The sequence below is a fragment of the Nematolebias whitei genome, chromosome 14 (genome assembly GCF_014905685.2).
Source record: "Nematolebias whitei isolate Nwh7 chromosome 14, NemWhi1, whole genome shotgun sequence".
NCBI lineage: Eukaryota > Metazoa > Chordata > Actinopteri > Cyprinodontiformes > Rivulidae > Nematolebias > Nematolebias whitei.
In genome coordinates this window covers 33101320-33115181 of record NC_056511.1, presented here as the reverse complement: position 1 = coordinate 33115181, position 13862 = coordinate 33101320, and the positions used below count along the sequence as shown (strand labels likewise).

Here is a 13862-nt window from a genome sequence, read left to right as displayed (position 1 = left end):
GACTAACTTGTTTTATCCATGGGAGATAAATAAAGTTGCTATAGATCAGGTGTCTCAAACTCAACTTACCTGGCGGCCGCTGGAGGTAGAGTCTGGGCGAGGCTGGGCTGCATCAAGTATTCCACAAAAAAAAAACTACATTTAAAAACTACAATGCATTTATTGCTATTGTAATTACTATTGCTGTTGTTTTTTTTAACCCATCCAGAGGATCTGACTTAACTTTTTTTTTATTTTTCTACCTGGATTATTGAGCATGCAACAGGATATGTGTAGCTACATTCTTTTCAATTGATTTTACTGGCATGCAAAACTTCAATACCGTTTTAGCGTCAATACAAAAAGTACCAAAAAACACAAAAAATATGACTAATTCAACAAACAACAATTGGTTGCATATATCAGACATTTGTCCACAATCCGGCTTCTATTATTTATCCAAACATTATTGTTTTACCTCTACAATAGAGTGAGTAGTACTTAGCCTCGATGTGTGGCCCGGTGGCTATTAATAGCAGAATCCCAATGGCGACAACAATTCTGTTAAAAACAACGCTTCAGTGAGCAATCACATGGTTGTTTTAGACATGAAACAATGCTGCTACAAGATGACAACAGACTCACCATATAATCAAGTTTGCAAATCTATTTGAAGTGCATCAATTTGTTTGGGAGACACAGGAAGAAAGCACACTGCCACAACAGTGGAGACCGCGGAGGAAGTAAACGTGACCCGTGACTTTAAAAAAAGTTAGAGTTTGGGGGCAGCACAGGAAGTGGGCCCTTAATAATAAAAGTCATCAAACTAAATGTAGGTTACATGAGGGAAAAACGCGCAGGACGCAGTAACACCAAGCTTTGATTTCAGATAGGGGACCACAAAATATCGGTCCGTGGACCGCAATTGGCCCCCTGGCTATGAGTTTGAGACACCTGTTATAGATGAAGGAAGGTGTTTTGATTATTTGGTTGCTATTTTGGCAAAACTGAACTGGAAATGTGCACAGAAATTTAAAAAAAGCATGTTTTATAATGAACAGAAATATGCTTGCTTAAGAAAATAGGTTTACTGTCCACCTCTAAAAGGCAACAACAGGCGAAAATGTTTTTTTCCCCGCACCTATATGTGTATCGGTGTGTCTGTTTCTTATCAAAATATTTCATGAATCACTAGAAGAATGTTAATGGAACTTGCAGAAATAAATTATTAGATATTCAGAACACTGATAAACTTTTGGAGTCAACACAATTCAAAATGGCTGTCCCAGCCAACTGATCTTTTTAAATGGTTATAAATCGGTGAGTTTTACAGTTTTTGACTTAAAGTATTGTTTGGTGGTAGCTGAGACTGATCCCCAACACATATTCTGAGTGCTAACATATTGCACAAGATATTTGCTTTAAATTTTGTCATTAACATTTTTCCATCAACCCAGCATGTTGGTTTGCTTTTTACTGAATGTACATTTATAACTCATTAACTCAATTTGAGATGGCCGCCACAGCTAATCAACATTAGTCAGCATAAAAATGGCATTAGTGTGACTCAACATGTCTATATGTTTTGTCTATGTGAACAAATATATGTTGCTACAGCGGTACACTAAAAAATTACAATGAACCACTTGAACAACTGTAAAACTTTATGAGATTTTATGGTTTTCTTTAGATAATGGAAGGGGTGGCACCGTGGCACAAGAGGTAAAGCTGCCACCTCTTAGCAAGAAGGTCACTGGATCAAATCCTGGCCTGGGGTCTTTATGGGTGGAGTTTGCATGTTCTCTCCATGCATGCGTGGTTTTCTCTGGGTACTCCAGTTTCCTCCCACAGACCACAAACATGCAAATTAGACTGAATGGTAACTCTAAATTGTCTCTGGGTATGAGTGAGAGAGTGAATGGTTGTTTATTCTTGTTTGTCTCTATAGCCTCTTTGTCATTGATTATTTCAAGTTATGTTTATTTGTCATATGCAGGTTAACACAAGGTTAACAGTACAATATAATGTTCAGGATGAGAAGAACCAATTGGACTCACTAAAAATAAAGAATAAACAAACAAGAAAAGTGTGACTCCAGTCAATTCTTGTCATAGGTTCTTCTCAGTGTAGGTGATTTGCCACTGTGACTTGTTTTCCCGCTTTGTGGGTGGGATTGTCATTACAAAGTGGGAGGTATCGTAACAGATCATTGTGTTCAAGCCACTCCGCCTGTTGTGGTCCTTGATCGCCCTATAATCGGACTTCAATTTCTTTCGGTTATCCGGGCTCTGATTATAAGTCCGGATGTAGCCATGTTGCACCATCATCTCTGATATCTCTCTGTAAGTGCAGTAATTTCTTGTGGTGCTGTCCATCAACAAGATCAGAAAGGAAGTGGTGGTACAGATGTAGTTTGAAGGTTTTCTGGGCCATCCAGTAATGGATCGTTGCTGGCCAATCAATGGCTGCTGTCTGCTTACGTCAAAAGCACCTTGGAGCAGTTCACTTGGAACCTCAAAACAAGATAGTCCCATAAACTGGGCTGAGTCAGAGTGGATACCAGGATTGGGCAGGCCGTTAACTGTTGGAGTATGGTGTGGAACCAATGAGAAATGAGACAGTGGCAAAGTGACATATGTGACCCCTGTGATGGACTTGCGACCTGTCCAGGGTGTAGCTCGCCTCTCGTACAGTAACTGCTGGATGTGTGCACCAGTGATCCCACAACCTGGAAAGGAAGAAGCAGGGAAAGGTGAGGGATGGATGGACGGACGGACGGATGGATGGAAGTATTTCCTAGACTGGCTCACTTCTAAGTAGCTGTTATGACTTGAAGGAATGTGGACATTAACCAATTCATACTGATTCACAAATGCATGGTGCACAATGCAATCAGATCAGGAAAGCTGCCAGTTTGTACCATCCATCCATCTCTCCATCCGTCCATTAGTTTGGCCGGCTTCTTCCTTTTTGGGTCGCGGGGGTCACTGGTGCCCATGTCCAGCCATCTCTGTGCAAGAGGTGTGGTATATCCTGGACAGGTCGCGATCAAATTTAATCCAATTAATTATTAAATCAGAGTCAACAAGACATTAAGACAATAAGTTAAAATAATTAGATAGTTAAAGTTTCAATATCTGATGTCTGAGATTTTTGCTTTGTTGTATTACTTTTAGTGTCCTTGCATTGATTCAAATTCACATTGAATCACACTAAATCATGCTCGTATGTCTTTAATGTGTCAGATTGTTGGAGGTGTATAAAGATACACATCGGCCACACACCACAGAGCCCAATCACTATTGATCCATCCATCTTCTTTACCTACTTGTTCCTGTTCAGGATCATGAGAAGTTGGTGTGTATTGGTGTCTATCTCTTGGGGGAATGGCAGCGTACACTCTGGACACATCTAAAATCACAGAGTCTACTAGGTTGTGATGGAAACTATTTGGCTCAGCTGATCAAAACGAGCCAGCTCTTCATTTAAAAGGAAGCCGTTTGGGAGCTGAAAGAGCTAGTTTTTTAAAAGGCAGGCGTATTTCAAAATTACACTTAATTAAAAATTAACAATGTTGAAAATGTCTTTGGTGCTATCAAAAAGCTAGATTATTTTGTAGTTCTTTAAAGTACCATATTTTTCACCCTATAAGTAGCAGTTTTTTGCATAATTTGTAGGCCCTGCAACTTATACACCGAAGCAACGTATTTATGGATTTTTTTTTCCCCCATATTTATAAACCAATAGTTGGCTGATATATGACAGTTTTCATTCATTCTGACCGAAAATATTGAACACTACCATTTTCAGCCGCTAGATGGCAGTCGAGCTGTATGGCATGTTGTTGTATCATGTAAAAGGTAAACATGGATATTAATGACACAATTGGCTTGCCAAGGCTTTCCCCTGTCATCTGGCTGGAGCAACCGTCAAATCAGCTGCATTTCGCTGCGCCGCCCCTGTGAAATGCAGCTGATTTGACCATTGACCAATCTTGTTAAATTTCGATCATGCTTCCACGTATCGAATTTTGAAAATGCAGCTGGTTTGACTGTCAAAGTGCATTTTTTAAGGAAAAGTTTAACTGAGACACACCTTTGCTATAATTTCGAGCAAACAAATAATTGTTTTTAAGTGTAATCTTGTTAAATTCTTGTTAAAGTCCTCCCGTGCATGCTCCTGCGGCCGCCATTTGGCAGCTAATCGATTTTTGGCACAACACCGGCCCGCATTCCTGGGTTCGGACCACATTTCCGGGTAGTCAGTGGTGACGCATAACAAACGTGATGTGTCAGCGGTGACGCATAATAGATGCGACGTATACGGCGAGGTAACATATTTATGAATTTTTCCACTTTATTAGACATATTTGGACTGATGCGACGTATAGGGCGGTGCGACGGGTACGGCGGGAAATACGGTAGTCATGTTCAGTGGTTCTCCAGGCTTTTTGAAGATTTTTCTAACATTTTCTTTGGACTTTAGCTATTTTTTACCTTTTTATATTCAATTGACCATGGAAGCATAGTGGGCAGTGTACAAAATAGCCGTCATGGTATGATCCCTGAACTTGATTATGTGTGATTTGGGTTCTGTATTCATGTAAAGCTATAGCCTATCTGTTTCCTTTACTATTTACCTGATTTGTCCCATCTGGGTTTCAGCACCAATCACTACACCTCCAGTGCATTTGATAGTTTCCTCATGAACTAAAGACGGTCAACAAACTTAACAAAGAACAAATATGTTAGGTATCTATTAAGTAGTTTATGTGTTGACATGGATCATCCCTTGAGTCTTTTAATGCCAGAATGAGACATAGGTCAAGATAAGTTTCTTCATCCATCCATCCATTATCTTTACCCGCTTATTCCATTTTGGGTCACGGGGGTCGCTGGTGCCCATGTCCAGCAATCACTGTGCGAGGGGCGGGGTACAGCCTGGACGGGTCGCAAGTCCATCACAGGGACACATAGAGACAAACGAGACAAACAACCATTCACTTTCTCACTCACACCTAGGGACAATTTAGAGTTACCAATCAGCCTAACATGCATGTTTTTGGTCTGTGGGAGAAAACCCACGCATGCACGGAGAGAACATGCAAACTCCACCCAGAAGACCCCTGGACCGGGGTTTGAACCAAGGACCTGCTCGCTGAGAGGCACCAGCTCTACCAGTTGTGCCACCGTGTTGCCCGGTTAAGTTTCTTATTAAACAAAAAAATAAATTCTTCTTATGATGAGGTACTACAAAAACAGTTTTTCAAATACTTCTTGAGAAAAACTTAAGAGGGTTTACTCACAACATTTGTACATTATTGCTGCACATTTAACACTGTCAGATTAAAAATATGAGTAATGAGACAAAGTACTAAATGACTGCTTACAAACAAGTGTTGTTGAATTAATTTAAAGACTTTAGTTAATTAGGTAATTAATTTAGACTAGAAGAAGTCAGATGAACCCAGTGTTGGGTCTAAAGCTGATAAGTTAACTTTATTGCAAGATGGTGCCCCTTGGTAATCTGGGAAATGTGTGCAGTTTAGCGGTAAACCACAGGCTTGACTTTGACTTCATGTTTCCTCTGGAGTAGCCCATTTAAGGCCCTGCTAGAGCTGCTAGATTGCTATCAAGATCAGATAAGCTAAGTGTTTGTGTACCAGCTAACAGGGCTGCAGTAATTACTACCATTTTGTTTTTATTGGTGCACAGCTATTCTTGCTGCTTAGAGAAAACTAATAACTTTTGCTGCAGCAACTGAAGCAGAGGACGATACGAACATGGGACTTACAAAACAAGTGATACCTTGCTAATAATTATGCTAAGCTAGCAGACAACAGGTAAAAAAGTCTGGCAAATGTATTTTTAGAAAGGACCAGAAAACTAGTGGTGCAATGTGCCAACTAAAGCTATCAATGAGTCAGAAGCTAAAAGTTTACCGAGGCGCAAGCTAACCAGGAAGTGATATTTGTTTGATTATTACCACAGATTAGCCACAGATGGGCAAATTGTTGTCACTCACCACCATGAAAGACAGATGATCATGTAGTTGCTGTGTGTGTCTGTTAGCAACAGATCTCATGAACCACTGGATAGGCTACATATAAAAAAAAACATTCAGGAGGTAGCTAATCATTGGCAGATTAACTAGACCACCTCAGCTAAACAACATTACACCAAAATGACTATAATTTATAATAATTTATAGGCTATTACATAATTTGACAAATTTTGGGCTACAGCTTGTTGCAGCAGTAGCTGAGTTGTCCGCATTGCATACTGAGACTTATCAGATTGTGTGAGAGCTATATTTAAAACTTTGGCAAGCAAGATGGCAAGAACTATATTTAAAGAAATGCAAATGTCACTATTATTATATTGGCATCAGCTTAGATCTTTGTTTTTAACCTTTGATGTTTTCCTCCTCCTGAGTCGACAAAGATCTAAGAAGAACGAAGCATGGTGAAATCTGATACAAAAATCTAATCTGGGTGTCATTCTAGAATTGCGCCGCTCAAGGTGGCTGCATGTTGGAGTAGCTCTGTTACTTTCATTCTGAGATATTACTTTGAAAACTTTCATTCCTCTTTTTTCTGGATATACGTAAATCACTTTTTTTGGATGATTATTTCCTCTGGTGTCGGATGCTGTGCAGCTGGAAGGATTTTCACAGAAATATCTTTGCTTTTGGACATTTGTTATGATGCGTAACCATACCAACAAGGTTGTTTTTTACAACCGGGAGCAGCTGATTAACATCTCCAAAGCTCAAATAATATCTCAACTACAGCCCCAAATCCCAAATGAGTTGAAAAGGAGGCGTCGTGGATGCAGAGCAGGAGCAAAGAAGAGAGAGAAAGAGAGAAGAATGAAGTTCAAACCATCTCTTCCATCGATCATGATGGGCAATGTTAGATCAATGGGAAACAAGTTGGATGAACTTCAGGCCCTAACAAGGACCCATTCAGAGTATCAGGAATGCAGTGTTATATGTTTCGCTGAGACATGGCTGCAGGATCATATCCCCAACTCTAGTGTTTCTCTGCCAGACTTTCTGACCATACGAGCTGATAGCGATTTAAAGAGGAGTGGCAAAAGCAAAGGAGGTGGGTTGGCAGTGCTTGTGAACAACAAATGGTGTAATCCTGGACATATTACTGTGAAGTGTCGTCTCTGCAGTCCAGATATTGAACTGTTAGCACTAAGTTGTCATCCATATTATTTGCCAAGAGAGTTCACCAGTGTTATTTTGGCAACCGTTTACATTCCACCCAATGCTGTTGCCGAGACTGCGTGTGATGTCATCAGCTCCGAGGTTGCTAAGCTACAGACACAACACCCTAGTGCGTTTGTTGCAATATCTGGTGATTTTAATCATGTCTCTCTCTCTCTCTCTGCTACACTTCCGACATTCCAACATTTTGTCAGCTGCTCTACCAGAGAAAACAAAACGCTGGACTTGTTTTATGCAAATGTCAAGGATTCATACATCGCTAAAGCAAGACCCCCTCTTGGCAAATCAGATCACAATCGTGTTTCTCTGCTCACAATATAAACCCCTTGTTCAGAGACAACCTGCATTAAAGAGAACAGTGAGAAAATGGTCAACGGAAGCTGAAGAAGCCCTGCAGGGTTGTTTTGAGGCTACAGACTGGGATGCACTGTGCCAGCCAAATGGAGAGGACATCAATACCATGACTGAGTGTGTGACCAACTATATAAACTTCTGTGTAAACAACACCATCCCCACCAGAACAGTGAGATGCTTCCCCAATAACAAACCCTGGATAACCACTGACCTGAAGGAACTGCTAAACCAGAAACAAAGAGCCTTCAGGGAGGGAGACAGGGAATTATTGAGGAATACACAGAAGCAACTAAAAGTCAAGATAAGAAACAGCAAGGAGGTGTACAAGAAGAAGCTAAAGAGCAAGCTCCAGCAGAACAATATCAGAGAGGTGTGGTCAGGGATGAAAAAGATCACAGGCTTCAAGCAGAAGGAGGATCAGAAGGATGGAAGCCTGAACAGAGCCAATGAACTGAACACGTTCTTCAATAGATTCAGTTCAGGAACAAGCTCATCCTCCTCCTCTCTTGCCCACAGCCAAACATATATACCACCCTCCTTTGACCCAAGGCTGCCCTGTCACACCTCAAATATTGTATCTACCATCTCGGTCATGGACCCTTCTTCTTCTACATGTTGGTCTTCAACAAAATCGGAAGATGCTGATACCTCCTTTGCCTCCCCCCTCTGCGTCTCTAGAAGTCAGGTGAGGAAGCAGCTGGAGAGACTGAACCGGAATAAGGCTGCAGGTCCAGATGGTGTCAGTCCCAGAGTCCTGAAGGTCTGTGCAGAGCAGCTCTGTGGGGTTCTGCAGCACCTCTTCAACCTTAGCCTGACCCAGGAGAAAGTTCTAGTGTCGTGGAAAACCTCCTGCCTTGTTCCAGTACCAAAGAAACCTTACCCATCAGTCCTCAATGACTATAGACCTGTTGCCCTGACATCCCACATCATGAAGGTCCTAGAGAGACCTGTTGGCCCATCTGACTAAACAAACAGGCACATATCAGGATCCATTGCAGTTTGCTTGTCAGCGCAGACTTGGAGTTGAAGATGCCATCATACACCTGCTTCAGCAAACTTACTGTCATCTAGAAAAGGCAGACAGCACTGTGAGAGTCATGTTATTTGATTTATCCAGTGCATTTAACACAATCCAGCCTGATTTGCTTTGTCAGAAACTCCAGAAGACTCAGGTGGAGGCCTCAACAATCACCTGGATCAAAGACTACCTGACAGACAGACCACAGTTTGTGAGACTGAAGGGTTGTGTGGTCAGTAGCTCAGGAGCACCACAGGGGACTGTAGTCTCACCATTCCTTTTCACTCTGTACACCTCAGATTTCCAGTACAAAACAGACTCCTGTCATCTGCAGAAATATTCAGATGACTCTGCAGTGGTTGGGTGGATCAGAGATGGACAAGAAGCTGAGTGCAGGGAACTGGTGGACCGCTTTGTGGCATGGTGTGGGAACAATCATCTCATCTTGAATGTGAACAAAACAAAATAGATGATTGTAGATTTCAGGAGAATCAGGAACAGGTCCAACCCTATTTCCATTATGGGAGAAGAAGTGGAGGTGGTGGAGAAGTATAAATACCTTGGGGTTCACCTGGACAACAGACTGGACTGGAAATACAACAGTGAAGCCGTCTACAAGAAGGGACAGAGCAGACTGTACTTCTTGAGGAAGCTGAAGTCCTTCAATGTTTGCAGCAAGATGCCGCATATCTTCTATAAGTCTGGTGTAGAGAGCGCTATCTCTTCTGCCATCATCTGCTGGGGTAGCAGCACCAGAGCAAGTGACTTAAAAAAGATCAACAAGCTCATAAAGAAGGCTGGCTCATTCTGGGGACTCATCTAGAACCTTTGAAGATGATTGTACAAAGAAGGATTCTTCATAAAACGAAGAACATTATAGACAACCCTCAGCATCCTCTTCATCAGACTGTCATACAACAACAAAGTGTCTTCAGTCAGAGGCTTCTTCAGATCAGTTGTTAGACAGACCGCTGCAAGAGATCCTTCCTGCCCACAGCCATCAGCATCTAGAACAACTCTTTAATGAAAACAGGATGATGAGTTACAACAACATTTAATTTCCATCCATCCATTTTCTTTACCCGCTTGTTCCATTTTGGGTCACGGGGGTCGCCGGTGCCCATGTCCAGCAATCACTGTGCGAGGGGCGGGGGGACACCCTGGACGGGCCGCAAGTCATCACAGGGACACATAGAGACAAACGAGACAAACAACCATTCACTTTCTCACGCACACCTAGGGACAATTTAGAGTTACCAATCAGCCTAACATGCATGTTTTTGGTCTGTGGGAGGAAACTGGAGTACCCGGAGAAAACCCACGCACGCACAGAGAGAACATGCAAACTCCACCCAGAAAGGCCCCTGGACCGGGGTTTGAACCAGGGACCTGCTCGCTGAGAGGCAGCAGCTCTACCAGTTGCGCCACCGTGCTGCCTACATTTAATTTCCCTCTGGGATTAATAAAGTATTTTTGAATTTGAATTTGAATAACAGTGTCAAATATTAATGTGATCTACACATAAATGCTGTTGAGATTCTTGAAAAATGGGACCAAATGTTTATATTTATGTTTAATAAGAATTTTAATAAAAAAATTACAGTCCTTTAATTGTAAGATCCTTCCTTTCTTTTTTAAACCTAATCCATAAATGTGGAAAGCTACAGCCTGAATGGTTCTCTTAGTGAGTGAGGCTCACTTGAATAGATTGAGTTTATGTAATAACCATAACTACTGACTGACTTTCATTAATAAAAGAAAAACCCTCTTTTATTAGCGTCAGGATTGAAACGTTTTTTTGTTTTTTTTTTCTCCTTTAGGCTTTTGAGACTGTGTTTCTAGAGTTTTATTTCATTTTTAATTCTGAGAAACTGCAGTTTTTAATGAGGATGAGTCATTTCTGAAATGATTAGAAAACTGAGGAACTACTTTGTGTCAGGGTTATGTTTGAAGTAATCTATTTACAAAATTTGCATGACAGTTTGTTGCCGTTTTAATGGACGCTTGAAATTTAGAATTAGCTGTGTGGTGACAAAATCACCTCTTGTCTGAAATTTAATGAGGTTAAAAGAAGCAAGCTCAATCACAAAATACCTTTTTTATTATAAAATATCAAATATGGCATGAAATTGATATAAACCTTCCAGCAGGTATATTCTGTGAATCATATTTAGCTACTGCCAAATTAAACTTTAGCACAATCAGTGGCAATTTTAGCCTCTTGAGTGGAAAAGTTTATTCCATTTCCAAAACCTAAACTGAGTCTGAAAAAATGTAAAGAATGGATGAAACCCTGTGGCCGACCTCATGAGCAGCTGAATACAACAGTGATAAACAGGAAGTACCACATGTTCATCTGTACGAAGGTAACTGCAGGTAAATCCTCCATTTTCTATCATAATTACATTGTATGCTTAAGGTTAATTAAAGCTAATTGTGCTTTGTTTTGTGTGTTTTATATGTAGATATATGTTGTAACTTCTGGTTGCATAAGTTTAGTCTTTGTTTGTTATGATCAGTTAACACTAAACTGAATTTGTACAAAGCGTTTATTAGGTTGTGTAATGTAAAGCAGATCGCCATGTCTGTAGCATCCTAGCTAGCGTGTCTGTATTGCACACCGCTAGCTTAGCGCTACTTCGTTTTGCTCTCTAAAATAGTTATTGAATCAAATGTTTACTTATGGAGGTAAATGTAGATGTTTAAAAATCTGAATGCAGGAAATGGCATCTACTTTATTCATATTATTATTATTATTATAAAGTTTATTCATTTAAAAAAAAAAATTCTATATATAATAAGAAATACAATCACAAATAAAATGAAAGGCAGCAGAAAGAACTATCTTATGTCTGCCCCTTTTTACTAAAAAAATAAATTCAAACAATAATAATTTTCAAATAACAAATGCAAAATAAATAACTCCTTCTTGAGCAACAATTCATTCAAATACATATTAAGCTATTTTATATTTTTTAACAAATCAACTTTGATCATTCTCTTAAACATGTGTATTGACCTGGCATTTTTAACATCACTCTCCAGATTATTCTATAATCTAATTCATTGGATTGAAGTAGACCATCCCTTCAAACTAGTTCTAAATTTAGGTTTCACAAATATCTCTATTAAAATTATAACAACTCTCTCTTTTAACTAAATGTAATTGGACATTTAAAGGTAATGTGTTATTATGAGCCCTATACATAACTGATAAAATACTATAATCTACCAAATCATGGAACTGCAATAACTTCAGTTGATAAAATAATGAACTTGATGGGTGACTGAAATGCTTCCTGGTAATAATTCTTACAGCTCTTTTCTGTAAAACAAAATAGGATTTATAATTGTTTTACATGCTTTTCCCCAAACATCAATACAATAAATTAAGTGTGGAACAATTATTGCATTATACGACATATACAGATCGTTATCATTTAATAACTCCCTTGCTTTGTACAGTACTGCAATATATTTAGCTATTTTTATTCTTACATAATTTATGTGATGTTTCCATGTCGGCTTTTCATCAATGATGGCACCCAAAAACTTCACCTCACTAACTCTACAAATCTCAACACGCTCGACTATAAATGAAACATCGACAGTTCTCTTTCTATTACTGAATATCATATAGTTAGTTTCCTCTAAGTTTAATGATAATTTATTAAGTTTAAACCAAGTTTGTATTTTTATAAATTCTGTCTGCATCAACTCCAACATCTGTTCTATATCTTTACCCAAACAAAAAAATGTGGTATCATCTACAAATAAAACACATTTAAGGAGTCCTGACACATTTACCAAGTCATTCACATATAAAATAAATAACTTTGGTCCAAGTACAGAACCTTGGGGAACTCCACATGACATTACAGACGTCAGATCTTACATCATTTATTTGTACAAACTGTTTCCTATCTTTCAAATAGCTAGATACCCATTGTAGATTATGATACATTATGAACACTTCTGACACCAATGGCCACCATGTTGTTCAAGCTCCATAATCAACACTGGGGACTAAGCACCCCTAAAGGTCAGATTCTAAAATCGCCCCTGAGCACAATACCTGTTAAACTGGTTCAGTTATAGCCGTTCTTATGTTTTCTAAGGTTAGATGGTGTGATGGCCATCTTGAATTGGGTTGACTCACATTACAGATGTAGATCCAACGATTTCTTTCTTAAAAAATGTAATATAACCTGGCCATTGGGTGATAAGAGATGTTGCTGACACTCCAGTCAAGGGAACACACATGTGCACACACAGAGAAACAGGTAAAAACATTATTGCTACTTTGCCCTCAGTTGTGAGCAATAAAATAGATTGAAAGCTTCAATTTAAGGATTTTTATGTACAGTATTTATTGTAATCCAATATTGCATTCAGATATTATAGATAATCCTCTGATTTTTATATATTTTTAATTGTATAGGTCTAAATAATCTGATCTGCTCTGTTCCAACTCAGAAGTTTGACATGTTATAAAGATCTTTTCTCTACTTGAGGCTGAGCTTTGTGTAGTCTTTTAAATCACCTTTCTCTGCGAGTGTAAAAATCTTGACATTTCTCATCATCCCTGTAATGTTACAGTGAAATTATATAACCTGTCCATCATCTTGTGTTTCTTTCACCTCTGTCAGTTTGGGTTTGATGATAGCCCCGGGCGATATTCACTTTAATACCTGTTTTAGGTCTGCGTTCGTTTTTTTATCCCCTGCTGCTGTTTGAGCGTCTTTGTCCTGAAGAGTTTCTGTGACCCACTGGAGTCACTTTGTTCAGTCCTAAAGTTTGGTCTGCAGACGTCTCAAACAGTCCGATGACTGTCGGACACTTCTGGGTTTCTTTTCATAAAGGATGATTAAAGCGACAGATTTGAGAGAGTGACACAAAAGAGAATAAATCTGTCAGAAATGATAAAACATGAATGGGAAAATATAAGAGGGAATAAATTAAACAATAAATAGTGCAACAGAAGTGAATAAATCCAAGTCCAAGAATATAAAAATATAAAAGAATATTTAGTTTTAGGCATAAATTTATTTACAATTTATAAATTATAAATTTATAAAATATAGATGCTGGAATAAATTATGGTGAAACGATGCAAACTACAAAGTACAAAAGAATATAAGACATTTACAAAATTTTTATATGTGTTCAACATTCAGTTGCAGATTTATGTATTTTTAACACACACACAGCCTTATAGACAGATAGACGGATGGATGGATGGATGGATGGATGGATGGATGGATGGATGGATGGA

At 39.2% G+C, this 13862-nt stretch overlaps 1 protein-coding gene across 1 annotated transcript in view; it reads left to right on the top strand.

Annotated features, from left to right (window-relative positions):
• nlgn2b (neuroligin 2b) overlaps window positions 1–13862 on the top strand; it is a 73731-nt gene that overhangs the window by 39774 nt on the left and 20095 nt on the right. The gene's annotated exons all lie outside the window — the stretch shown is intronic.